Raw genomic sequence first — 14106 nt, 5'->3', positions numbered from 1 at the left:
TAGTATGTACAGTGACTATAGAACTCTAATAATATACTAGTATATACAGTGACTATAGAACTCTAATAATATACTAGTATGTACAGTGACTATAGAACTCTAATAATATACTAGTATGTACCGTGACTATAGAACTCTAATGATATACTAGTATGTACAGTGACTCTAGAACTCTAATAATATACTAGTATATACAGTGACTATAGAACTCTAATAATATACTAGTATGTACAGTGACTATAGAACTCTAATAATATACTAGTATATACAGTGACTATAGAACTCTAATAATATAGAACTCTAATAATATACTAGTATATACAGTGACTATAGAACTCTAATAATATAGAACTCTAATAATATACTAGTATATACAGTGACTATAGAACTCTAATAATATACTAGTATATACAGTGACTATAGAACTCTAATAATATAGAACTCTAATAATATACTAGTATATACAGTGACTCTAGAACTCTAATAATATACTAGTATGTACAGTGACTATAGAACTCTAATAATATACTAGTATGTACAGTGACTATAGAACTCTAATAATATAGAACTCTAATAATATACTAGTATATACAGTGACTCTAGAACTCTAATAATATACTAGTATGTACAGTGACTCTAGAACTCTAATAATATACTAGTATATACAGTGACTATAGAACTCTAATAATATACTAGTATGTACAGTGACTATAGAACTCTAATAATATAGAACTCTAATAATATACTAGTATACCTTCAGTATCCTCTTTAGATACGTTCCTAACACCCTGTGGTGACCCTACTCTTCCTCACCAGTGATTTTCTTCTCGAAGGAGGTTTCCCAGGCATACATCTTGATGAGTTTGATACAGGTGAGAACCTCGTTCATGGTGCGGACACGAGTGTCTGTGACGCTCACTGCTTTCCTCCTGAACACTTGGATCAGTCTGGCCATTAAAAACTACAGACGACACAACGACATACTGGTCAGTCTGGCCCAAGGTAAACTACAGACAACACAACGACATACTGGTCAGTCTGGCCCAAGGTAAACTACAGAAAACACAACGACATACTGGTCAGTCTGGCCCATGGTAAACTACAGACAACACAACAACATGCTGGTCAGTCTGGCCATGAAAAACTACAGAAAACACAACGACATACTGGTCAGTCTGGCCCAAGGTAAACTACAGACAACACAACAACATGCTGGTCAGTCTGGCCATGAAAAACTACAGACGACACAATGACATACTGGTCAGTCTGGCCCAAGGTAAACTACAGAAAACACAACGACATACTGGTCAGTCTGGCCCAAGGTAAACTACAGACAAATCAAATCAAATGTATTTATATAGCCCTTCGTACATCAGCTGATATCTCAAAGTGCTGTACAGAAACCCAGCCTAAAACCCCAAACAGCAAGCAATGCAGGTGTAGAAGCACGGTGGCTAGGAAAAACTCCCTAGAAAGGCCAATACCTAGGAAGAAACCTAGAGAGGAACCATGCTATGTGGGGTGGCCAGTCCTCTTCTGGCTGTGCCGGGTGGAGATTATAACAGAACATGGCCAAGATGTTCAATGTTCATTCAGGGACGGCATGAGAGAGCCCCAGCAAGCCAGTGACTCAGCCCCTGTAATAGGGTTTTTTTATTTATTTTTTATTTTACCTTTAATTTATTGACCTTTATTTTAACTAGGCAAGTCAGTTAAGAACACATTCTTATTTTCAATGACGGCCTAGGAACAGTGGGTTAACTGCCTGTTCAGGGGCAGAACGACAGATTTGTACCTTGTCAGCTCAGGGGTTTGAACTCACAACCTTCCGGTTACTAGTCCAACGCTCTAACCACTAGGCTACCCTGCCGCCCCGGTTAGAGGCAGAGAATCCCAGTGGAAAGAGGGGAACCGGCCAGGCAGAGACAGCAAGGGCGGTTCGTTGCTCCAGAGCCTTTCCGTTCACCTTCCCACTCCTGGGCCAGACTACACTCAATCATATGACCCACTGAAGAGATGAGTCTTCAGTAAAGACTTAAAGGTTGAGCCCGAGTTTGCGTCTCTGACATGGGTAGGCAGACCGTTCCATAAAAATGGAGCTCTATAGGAGAAAGCCTTGCCTCCAGCTGTTTGCTTAGAAATTCTAGGGACAATTAGGAGGCCTGCGTCTTGTGACCATAGCGTACGTGTAGGTATGTACGGCAGGACCAAATCAGAGAGATAGGTAGGAGCAAGCCCATGTAATGCTTTGTAGGTTAGCAGTAAAACCTTGAAATCAGCCCTTGCTTTGACAGGAAGCCAGTGTAGAGAGGCTAGCACTGGAGTAATATGATCAAATTTTTTGGTTCTAGTCAGGATTCTAGCAGCCGTATTTAGCACTAACTGAAGTTTATTTAGTGCTTTATCCGGGTAGCCGGAAAATAGAGCATTGCAGTAGTCTAACCTAGAAGTGACAAAAGCATGGATTAATTTTTCTGCATCATTTTTGGACAGAAAGTTTCTGATTTTTGCAATGTTACGTAGATGGAAAAAAGCTGTCCTCGAAATGGTCTTGATATGTTCTTCAAAAGAGAGATCAGGGTCCAGAGTAACGCCGAGGTCCTTCACAGTTTTATTTGAGACGACTGTACAACCATTAAGATTAATTGTCAGATTCAACAGAAGATCTCTTTGTTTCTTGGGACCTAGAACAAGCATCTCTGTTTTGTCCGAGTTTAATAGTAGAAAGTTTGCAGCCATCCACTTCCTTATGTCTGAAACACATGCTTCTAGCGAGGGCAATTTTGGGGCTTCACCATGTTTCATTGAAATGTACAACTGTGTGTCATCCGCATAGCAGTGAAAGTTTACATTATGTTTTCGAATAACATCCCCAAGAGGTAAAATATATAGTGAAAACAATAGTGGTCCTAAAACGGAACCTTGAGGAACACCGAAATTTACAGTTGATTTGTCAGAGGACAAACCATTCACAGAGACAAACTGATATCTTTCCGACAGATAAGATCTAAACCAGGCCAGAACATGTCCGTGTAGACCAATTTGGGTTTCCAATCTCTCCAAAAGAATGTGGTGATCGATGGTATCAAAAGCAGCACTAAGGTCTAGGAGCACAAGGACAGATGCAGAGCCTCGGTCCGATGCCATTAAAATGTCATTTACCACCTTCACAAGTGCCGTCTCAGTGCTATGATGGGGTCTAAAACCAGACTGAAGCATTTCGTATACATTGTTTGTCTTCAGGAAGGCAGTGAGTTGCTGCGCAACAGCCTTCTCTAAAATTTTTGAGAGGAATGGAAGATTCGATATAGGCCGATAGTTTTTTATATTTTCTGGGTCAAGGTTTGGCTTTTTCAAGAGAGGCTTTATTACTGCCACTTTTAGTGAGTTTGGTACACATCCGGTGGATAGAGAGCCGTTTATTATGTTCAACATAGGAGGGCCAAGCACAGGAAGCAGCTCTTTCAGTAGTTTAGTTGGAATAGGGTCCAGTATGCAGCTGAAGGTTTAGAGGCCATGATTATGTTCATCATTGTGTCAAGAGATATAGTACTAAAACACTTGAGCGTCTCTCTTGATCCTAGGTCCTGGCAGAGTTGTGCAGACTCAGGACAACTGAGGTTTGGAGGAATACGCAGGTTTAAAGAGGAGTCCGTAATTTGCTTTCTAATAATCATAATCTTTTCCTCAAAGAAGTTCATGAATTTATCACTGCTAAAGTGAAAGTCATCCTCTCTTGGGGAATGCTGCTTTTTAGTTAGCTTTGCGACAGTATTAAAAAGGAATTTCGGATTGTTCTTATTTTCCTCAATTAAGTTAGAAAAATAGGATGATCGAGCAGCAGTAAGGGCTCTACGGTACTGCACGGTACCGTCCTTCCAAGCTAGTCGGAAGACTTCCAGTTTGGTGTGGCGCCATTTCCGTTCCAATTTTCTGGAAGCTTGCTTCAGAGCTCGGGTATTTTCTGTGTACCAGGGAGCTAGTTTCTTATGAGACATTTTTTTAGTTTTTAGGGGTGCAACTGCATCTAGGGTATTGCGCAAGGTTAAATTGAGATCCTCAGTTAGGTGGTTAACTGATTTTTGTCCTCTGGCGTCCTTGGGTAGGCAGAGGGAGTCTGGAAGGGCATCAAGGAATCTTTGTGTTGTCTGTGAATTTATAGCACGACTTTTGATGTTCCTTGGTTGGGGTCGAAGCAGATTATTTGTTGCAATTGCAAACGTAATAAAATGGTGGTCCGATAGTCCAGGATTATGAGGAAAAACATTAAGATCCACCACATTTATTCCATGGGACAAAACTAGGTCCAGCGTATGACTGTGACAGTGAGTGGGTCCAGAGACATGTTGGACAAAACCCACTGAGTCGATGATGGCTCCGAAAGCCTTTTGGAGTGGGTCTGTGGACTTTTCCATGTGAATATTAAAGTCACCAAAGATTAGAATATTATCTGCTATGACTACAAGGTCCGATAGGAATTCAGGGAACTCAGTGAGAAACGCTGTATATGGCCCAGGAGGCCTGTAAACAGTAGCTATAAAAAGTGATTGAGTAGGCTGCATAGATTTCATGACTAGAAGCTCAAAAGACGAAAATGTCATTTTTATTTTTGTAAATTGAAATTTGCTATCGTAAATGTTAGCAACACCTCCGCCTTTGCGGGATGCACGGGGGATATGGTCACTAGTGTAGCCAGGAGGTGAGGCCTCATTTAAAACAGTAAATTCATCAGGCTTAAGCCATGTTTCAGTCAGGCCAATCACATCAAGATTATGATCAGTGATTAGTTCATTGACTATAATTGCCTTTGAAGTAAGGGATCTAACATTAAGTAGCCCTATTTTGAGATGTGAGGTATCATGATCTCTTTCAGTAATGACAGGAATGGAGGTGGTCTTTATCCTAGTGAGATTGCTAAGGCGAACACCGCCATGTTTAGTTTTGCCCAACCTAGGTCGAGGCACAGACACGGTCTCAATGGTGATAGCTGAGCTGACTACACTGACTGTGCTAATGGCAGACTCCACTATGCTGGCAGGCTGGCTAACAGCCTGCTGCCTGGCCTGCACCCTATTTCATTGTGGAGCTAGAGGAGTTAGAGCCCTGTCTATGTTGGTAGATAAGATGAGAGCACCCCTCCAGCTAGGATGGAGTCCGTCACTCCTCAGCAGGTCAGGCTTGGTCCTGTTTGTGGGTGAGTCCCAGAAAGAGGGCCAATTATCTACAAATTCTAACTTTTGGGAGGGGCAGAAAACAGTTTTCAACCAGCGATTGAGTTGTGAGACTCTGCTGTAGAGCTCATCACTCCCCCTAACTGGGAGGGGGCCAGAGACAATTACTCGATGCCGACACATCTTTCTAGCTGATATGCACGCAGAAGCTATGTTGCGCTTGGTGATTTCTGACTGTTTCATCCTAACATCGTTGGTGCCGACGTGGATAACAATATCTCTATACTCTCTACACTCGCCAGTTTTAGCTTTAGCCAGCACCATCTTCAGATTAGCCTTAACGTCGGTAGCCCTGCCCCCGGGTAAACAGTGTATGATCGCTGGATGATTCGCTTTAAGTCTAATACTGCGGGTAATGGAGTCGCCAATGACTAGAGTTTTCAATTTGTCAGAGCTAATGGTGGGAAGCTTCGGCGTCTCAGACCCCGTAACGGGAAGAGTAGAGACCAGAGAAGAATCGGCCTCTGACTCCGACCCGCTGCTTAATGGGGAAAACCGGTTGAAAGTTTCTGTCGGCTGAATGAGCGACACCGGTTGAGCGTTCCTACAGCATTTCCTTCCAGAAACCGTGAGAAAGTTGTCCGGCTGCGGGGACTGTGCCAGGGGATTTACACTACTATCTGTACTTACTGGTGCCACAGACGCTGTTTCATCCTTTCCTACACTGAAATTACCCTTGCCTAACGATTGCGTCTGAAGCTGGGCTTGCAGCACAGCTATCCTCGCCGTAAGGCGAGTACAGCGGCTGCAATTAGAAGGCATCATGTTAATGTTACTACTTAGCTTCGGCTGTTGGAGGTCCTGACGAATCGTGTCCAGATAAAGCGTCCAGAGTGAAAAGGTTGAGGAAAAAATAAATAAATATATGAACGGTAATTAAAAAGTGAAAACCGTAAAGTTGTCAGGTAGCAAAACAGGTTGGCAACAAAACGCACAGCAACTCGAAAACAAGCCTGCAAGTTGACAACACAATGACATACTGGTCAGTCTGGCCATGAAAAACTACAGACGACACAACGACATACTGGTCAGTCTGGCCCAAGGTAAACTACAGACAACACAACGACATACTGGTCAGTCTGGCCCATGGTAAACTACAGACAACACAATGACATACTGGTCAGTCTGGCCCAAGGTAAACTACAGACAACACGACAAAATACTGGTCAGTCTGGCCCAAGGTGAACTACAGACAACACGACAACATACTGGTCAGTCTGGCCCATGGTAAACTACAGACAACACAACAACATGCTGGTCAGTCTGGCCCATGGTAAACAACAGACAGCAGAATAGCATACTGGTCAGTCAAAGAGACTCCTATGAAGGTGAGGGTTAGTTACTGTATGGGGATGAAGACGAGGTAGACAGAGACTCCTATGAGGGTTAGTTCCTGTATGGAGATGAAGATGAGGTAGACAGAGACCCCTATGAGGGTTAGTACCTGTATGGGGATGAAGATGAGGTAGACAGAGACTCCTATGAGGGTTAGTGCCTGTATGGGGATGAAGATGAGGTAGACATAGACTCCTATGAGGGTTAGTACCTGTATGGGGATGAAGATGAGGTAGACAGAGACTCCTATGAGGGTTAGTACCTGTATGGGGATGAAGATGAGGTAGACAGAGACTCCTATGAGGGTTAGGGTTAGTACCTGTATGGGGATGAAGACGAGGTAGACAGAGACTCCTATGAGGGTTAGTTCCTGTATGGAGATGAAGATGAGGTAGACAGAGACTCCTATGAGGGTTAGTACCTGTATGGGGATGAAGACGAGGTAGACAGTGACTCCTATGAGGGTTAGTACCTGTATGGAGATGAAGATGAGGTAGATAGAGACTCCTATGAGGGTTAGTACCTGTTTGGGGATGAAGATGAGGAAGACAGAGACTCCTATGAGGGTTAGTACCTGTTTGGGGATGAAGATGAGGTAGACAGAGACTCCTATGAGGGTTAGGGTTAGTTCCTGTATGGAGATGAAGATGAGGTAGACAGAGACTCCTATGAGGGTTAGTGCCTGTATGGGGATGAAGATGAGGTAGACAGAGACTCCTATGAGGGTTAGTGCCTGTATGGGGATGAAGATGAGGTAGACAGAGACTCCTATGAGGGTTAGTACCTGTTTGGGGATGAACATGAGGTAGACAGAGACTCCTATGAGGGTTAGTGCCTGTATGGGGATGAAGATGACAGAGACTACTATGAGGGTGAGGGTTAGTACCTGTATGGGGATGAAGATGAGGTAGACAGAGACTCCTATGAGGGCAGTGTATCCTAGAGTGTAGCAGGCGTAGATTATACAGGCGGTCAGTAGCACAGGGATACACAGCAGGAAGGTACCAAACAGCACAGCCTCAAACATCCTGTAGCCATCACTGGTCAGCACGTTGATCATCTGGAGGGAGGAGAGGGAGGGAGAGAGAGAGGAGGGGGGAGAGAGAAAGGAGAGAGAGAGAGAGAGAGAGAGAGGGAGAGGGAGAGAGAGTTAGAGAACATACGAGCAGGTGAGAATATAAGCTCCTACATGTTTTAGAGTTAGGAATATGTGGATTTGGCCAGGACATATACAGGATAATACCCTCCACAACACTATGTCACCAGGACATATACAGGATACTACCCTCCACAACACTATGTCACCAGGACATATACAGGATACTACCATCCACAACACTATGTCACCAGGACATATACAGGATACTACCCTCCACAACACTATGTCACCAGGACATATACAGGATAATACCCTCCACAACACTATGTCACCAGGACATATACAGGATAATACCCTCCACAACACTATGTCACCAGGACATATACAGGATAATACCATCCACAACACTATGTCACCAGGACATATACAGGATAATACCATCCACAACACTATGTCACCAGGACATATACAGGATAATACCATCCACAACACTATGTCACCAGGACATATACAGGATAATACCCTCTACAACACTATGTCACCAGGACATATACAGGATAATACCATCCACAACACTATGTCACCAGGACATATACAGGATAATACCATCCACAACACTATGTCACCAGGACATATACAGGATAATACCATCCACAACACTATGTCACCAGGACATATACAGGATAATACCATCCACAACATAACCCTCACTATGTCACCAGGACATATACAGGATAATACCATCCACAACATAACCCTCACTATGTCACCAGGACATATACAGGATACTACCCTCTACAACACTATGTCACCAGGACATATACAGGATACTACCATCCACAACATAACCCTCACTATGTCACCAGGACATATACAGGATACTACCCTCTACAACACTATGTCACCAGGACATATACAGGATACTACCATCCACAACATAACCCTCACTATGTCACCAGGACATATACAGGATACTACCCTCTACAACACTATGTCACCAGGACATATACAGGATACTACCATCCACAACATAACCCTCACTATGTCACCAGGACATATACAGGATACTACCCTCTACAACACTATGTCACCAGGACATATACAGGATACTACCCTCTACAACACTATGTCACCAGGACATATACAGGATACTACCATCTACAACACTATGTCACCAGGACATATACAGGATAATACCATCCACAACACTATGTCACCAGGACATATACAGGATAATACCATCCACAACACTATGTCACCAGGACATATACAGGATAATACCATCCACAACACTATGTCACCAGGACATATACAGGATAATACCATCCACAACACTATGTCACCAGGACATATACAGGATAATACCATCTACAACAATATGTCACCAGGACATATACAGGATACTACCCTCTACAACACTATGTCACCAGGACATATACAGGATAATACCATCCACAACACTATGTCACCAGGACATATACAGGATAATACCATCCACAACACTATGTCACCAGGACATATACAGGATAATACCATCCACAACACTATGTCACCAGGACATATACAGGATAATACCATCTACAACACTATGTCACCAGGACATATACAGGATAATACCATCTACAACACTATGTCACCAGGACATATACAGGATAATACCATCCACAACACTATGTCACCAGGACATATACAGGATAATACCATCCACAACATAACCCTCACTATGTCACCAGGACATATACAGGATACTACCCTCTACAACACTATGTCACCAGGACATATACAGGATAATACCATCCACAACATAACCCTCACTATGTCACCAGGACATATACAGGATAATACCATCCACAACACGATGTCACCAGGACATATACAGGATAATACCATCCACAACACTATGTCACCAGGACATATACAGGATAATACCATCCACAACACTATGTCACCAGGACATATACAGGATAATACCATCCACAACACTATGTCACCAGGACATATACAGGATACTACCATCCACAACATAACCCTCACTATGTCACCAGGACATATACAGGATAATACCATCCACAACACTATGTCACCAGGACATATACAGGATAATACCATCCACAACACTATGTCACCAGGACATATACAGGATAATACCATCCACAACATAACCCTCACTATGTCACCAGGACATATACAGGATAATACCATCCACAACATAACCCTCACTATGTCACCAGGACATATACAGGATAATACCATCCACAACATAACCCTCACTATGTCACCAGGACATATACAGGATAATACCATCCACAACATAACCCTCACTATGTCACCAGGACATATACTGGATAATACCATCCACAACATAACCCTCACTATGTCACCAGGACATATACAGGATAATACCATCCACAACATAACCCTCACTATGTCACCAGGACATATACAGGATAATACCATCCACAACATAACCCTCACTATGTCACCAGGACATATACAGGATAATACCATCCACAACATAACCCTCACTATGTCACCAGGACATATACAGGATAATACCATCCACAACATAACCCTCACTATGTCACCAGGACATATACTGGATAATACCATCCACAACATAACCCTCACTATGTCACCAGGACATATACAGGATAATACCATCCACAACATAACCCTCACTATGTCACCAGGACATATACAGGATACTACCCTCTACAACACTATGTCACCAGGACATATACAGGATACTACCCTCTACAACACTATGTCACCAGGACATATACAGGATACTACCCTCTACAACACTATGTCACCAGGACATATACAGGATAATACCATCCACAACATAACCCTCACTATGTCACCAGGACATATACAGGATAATACCATCCACAACATAACCCTCACTATGTCACCAGGACATATACAGGATAATACCATCCACAACATAACCCTCACTATGTCACCAGGACATATACAGGATACTACCCTCTACAACACTACGTCACCAGGACATATACAGGATACTACCCTCTACAACACAATGTCACCAGGACATATACAGGATACTACCTTTCCACAACACTATGTCACCAGGACGTATACAGGATACTACCCTCTACAACACTATGTCACCAGGACATATACAGGATACTACCCTCTACAACACTATGTCACCAGGACATATACAGGATACTACCCTCTACAACACTATGTCACCAGGACATATACAGGATACTACCCTCCACAACACTATGTCACCAGGACATATACAGGATACTACCCTCTACAACACTATGTCACCAGGACATATACAGGATACTACCCTCTACAACACTATGTCACCAGGACATATACAGGATGCTACCCTCACCCCAACGCTCTAACTACTAGTCTACCTGTTGGTTACTAGTCAAACACTCTAACCACTAGGCTACCTGCTGGTTACTAGTCCAACACTCTAACCACTAGGCTACCTGCTGGTTACTAGTCCAACACTCTAACCACTAGGCTACCTGCTGGTTACTAGTCCAACACTCTAACCACTAGTCTACCTGCCGTCCCTCCACTCTAACCGCTAGGCTACCTGCCGCCCCTCCACTCTAACCGCTAGGCTACCTACCGCCACTCCACTCTAACCACTAGACTACCTGCCATCCCTCCACTCTAACCACTAGGCTACCTGCCTCCCCTCCTCTCTAACCACTAGGCAACCTGCCTCCCCTCCACTCTAACCACTAGACTACCTGCCACCCCTCCACTCTAACCACTAGGCTACCTGCCGTCCCTCCACTCTAACCACTAGGCTACCTGCCGCCCCTCCACTCTAACCACTAGGCTGCCTGCCTCCTCTCCTCTCTAACCACTAGTCTACATGCCTCCCCTCCACTCTAACCACTAGTCTACCTGCCTCCCCTCCACTCTAACCACTAGTCTACCTGCCGCCCCTCCACTCTAACCACTAGGCTACCTGCCTCCCCTCCACTCTAACCACTAGACTACCTGCCGCCCCTCCACTCTAACCACTAGTCTACCTGCCGCCCCTACACTCCTCTCTAACCACTAGACTACCTGCCGCCCCTCCACTCTAACCACTAGACTACCTGCCAGCCCTACCCTCCACTCTAACCACTAGGCTACCTGCCGCCCCTCCACTCTAACCACTAGTCTACCCTGCCGCCCCACAGTACTGAACCCACAGGAAGGAAAACAGAACAGGAGAACATTATAATGGTATCTGTGTGACTGTACCCCTCCACTCTAACCACTAGTCTACCTGCCTCCCCTCCACTCTAACCACTAGTCTACCTGCCACCCCTCCACTCTAACCACCGGCCTACCTGCCGCCCCTCCACTCTAACCACTAGTCTACCCTGCCGCCCCACAGTACTGAACCCACAGGAAGGAAAACAGAACAGGAGAGCATTATAATGGTGTCTGTGTGACTGTACCTCTCCCACAGAGAGGTTGCTGACGGATCTGAGAGAGATGATCTTCTGGAAGGCGACGACAGAGAAGGCACTCTTCACCCTGATGGCCGTCCTCAGGTTAACAGCCCACAGTAGAGAGGCAAAGAAGGCTTTAGAGAACTCTGAGATGAACAGAGCCACACACAGACCCACACCGTGGAGCAGAGTAGACGTCCCAGGGTTTTCTGCATAGTTCAGGATCTCATACACCAGAACCGCCTGGAACACACACACACACACACACACACACACACACACACACACACACACACACACACACACACACACACACACACACACACACACACACACACAATCACACACACACTCACACACACACACACACACACACACACACACACACACATACACACACGCATACAAACACACACACAAACACACACACATACAAACACACACACACACACACATACAAACACACACACACACACATACAAACCCACACACACACACATACAAACACACACAAACACACATACAAACCCACACACACACACATACAAACACACACACATACAAACACACACACACACACACATACAAACACACACACACACACATACAAACCCACACACACACACATACAAACACACACAAACACACATACAAACCCACACACACACACATACAAACACACACACATACAAACACACACACATACAAACACACACACACACACACACACACACACACACAAACACACATACAAACACACATACAAACACACACACACACACACACACACACACACAAACACACATACAAACCCACACACACACACACACACACATACAAACACACACACACACACACACATACAAACACACACACACACACATACAAACACACACACACACACACACACATACAAACACACACACACACACACACACATACAAACACACACACACACACATACAAACACACACATACACACACACACACACACACACACACACACACATACAAACACACACACACACACATACAAACGCACACACACATACAAACACACACACACACACACACATACAAACACACACACATAGAAACACACACACACACATACAAACACACACACACACACATACAAACACACACACACACACACACACACACACATACAAACACACACACACACACACACACACACACACATACAAACACACACACACACACATACAAACACACACACACACACACATACAAACACACACACAAACATACACAGAAACAGATGTTGTTTTTTAAACATCCAATTATGTGTTAAATGAATCATCTATGCAAGAAATGAATTAATTTGAAATCACAGACCGGTCCGATAAACACAGAGAGCGCGAAGAGGATGGCGACGAGGAAGGCCACCAGTGATCGGGTCCTTTGGAAGCGCATGAAGACTCCACCTAAAGAAGCTTTCTCTAGTCCCACCTTAGCAACCTCTTCCTCCCAAAGCCTCTCAAACCTACAGAGGAAGAAGAGGTCATCAAAGGCTGTCCTTTTTCTGTCACAGAGCTCAACCAAACACGCCGTCGCCAAGCACAGGGTGACAGGGGGTCAACCAAACATGCCGTCGCCAAGCACAGGGTGACAGGGGTCAACCAAACACGCCGTCGCCAAGCACAGGGTGACAGGGGGTCAACCAAACACGCCGTTGCCAAGCACAGGGTGACAGGGGGTCAAACTAACAGGGTGACAGGGGGACAAATAAACAACCAGGGTGACAGGGGGTCAAACAAACAGGGTGACAGGGGGCCAAATAAACAAACATTTAATTATAATTTTAAAATTAATATTTAAATAGTTTTACTTCCCCATTTATGGGCAAATGTGATGTGCTACATGTTTATGATGAGTAACCCTGACGATGTGACTAAACTCTCACAGATAACGCCTTTACCTCAGTGGGCTAACCCCGTCTGAAACCTGAAGAGTTGACTAAACTCTCACAGAC

The 14106-nt window shown here is 44.3% G+C and overlaps 1 pseudogene; it reads right to left on the bottom strand.

The window, feature by feature from the left end:
- LOC116371862 (multidrug resistance-associated protein 9-like) overlaps positions 1–14106 on the bottom strand; it is a 96598-nt pseudogene that overhangs the window by 26229 nt on the left and 56263 nt on the right.

The sequence above is a fragment of the Oncorhynchus kisutch genome, unplaced genomic scaffold, assembly GCF_002021735.2.
Source record: "Oncorhynchus kisutch isolate 150728-3 unplaced genomic scaffold, Okis_V2 scaffold3788, whole genome shotgun sequence".
Taxonomy (NCBI): domain Eukaryota; kingdom Metazoa; phylum Chordata; class Actinopteri; order Salmoniformes; family Salmonidae; genus Oncorhynchus; species Oncorhynchus kisutch.
The sequence above is the reverse complement of the archived record's forward strand: the minus strand, read 5'-3'. Positions and strand labels throughout refer to the sequence as shown.